The sequence below is a fragment of the Pavona decussata genome, unplaced genomic scaffold (genome assembly GCF_977016875.1).
Source record: "Pavona decussata unplaced genomic scaffold, jaPavDecu1.1 SCAFFOLD_9, whole genome shotgun sequence".
NCBI lineage: Eukaryota > Metazoa > Cnidaria > Anthozoa > Scleractinia > Agariciidae > Pavona > Pavona decussata.
This window is the reverse complement of record NW_028145432.1, coordinates 3,354,811-3,355,655: the sequence shown is the minus strand read 5'-3', so window position 1 is coordinate 3,355,655 and position 845 is coordinate 3,354,811.

Genomic DNA, 845 nt, shown 5'->3' with positions numbered 1-845 from the left:
GTAAGGCCTGGTTTATTTATTTTATTTATTAGTACAAGCATAAGCCCAAGCATATATATTTAAGCACGAGGATGTTTAAGGCCCAAAACACACCGCAGCATCGCACACAACATCAAAATCGCACCATGTATCCAAGGAGGTTTTGTTGCACGAAACAATGAAAAGAATTGCTTTCTACTTAGAACTGCAGTCCGAGACTTTGTGCGCAACAAAAATTGAAGTGTGTCCACCACCTGCAACATCCCATGCAACAGCGCGACATAAGTTTCAAATATCAGCCAATTGATTTCCACTTTTTTGTTGCTTAACTGCTGAACAAATGCACTGTGCAGAGGAGGAGGAACCGGAAAACATGACAGCAGCGTAAGAGCCACTCTCTCTGTCAGCAAAATGGCCTCCTTCATTAAGCATGTGGCCTTGATATAAGTGGCAAGAGCAAACTCGTGAGCGTATTGAAAGACGCACTATCCTCTCAAATGTTTGTGGAAAATGTCCACATCCTCTTGTGCAAGCTGTTTCACAATATTTTGGGTTGCCCCCTTCTGCTCTCTCTTCTTTTCTACAGACACGATGTTGGATTATGTAACATGTTGCGTGAAATGTACGTAATGTTGCAGCGTGTGGCCACTGCATTTTAAAAAGAAGCCAGGAAGCAAGCTCTCATTGAGGTCTCACACAAGGGTGCAAGAAGATTGCGGCAGGCACCAACATTATCAAAGTTCAGTGCTCAGTTATTTTGGATCCTCATGCTGCACCACCCCGATCCTCTCGCCGCTGGCACCCCATGTCTCCCAGATAAGACCTCAATAGGCCATTTCCGAGTTGCTGTGAACCTCATTATAAAA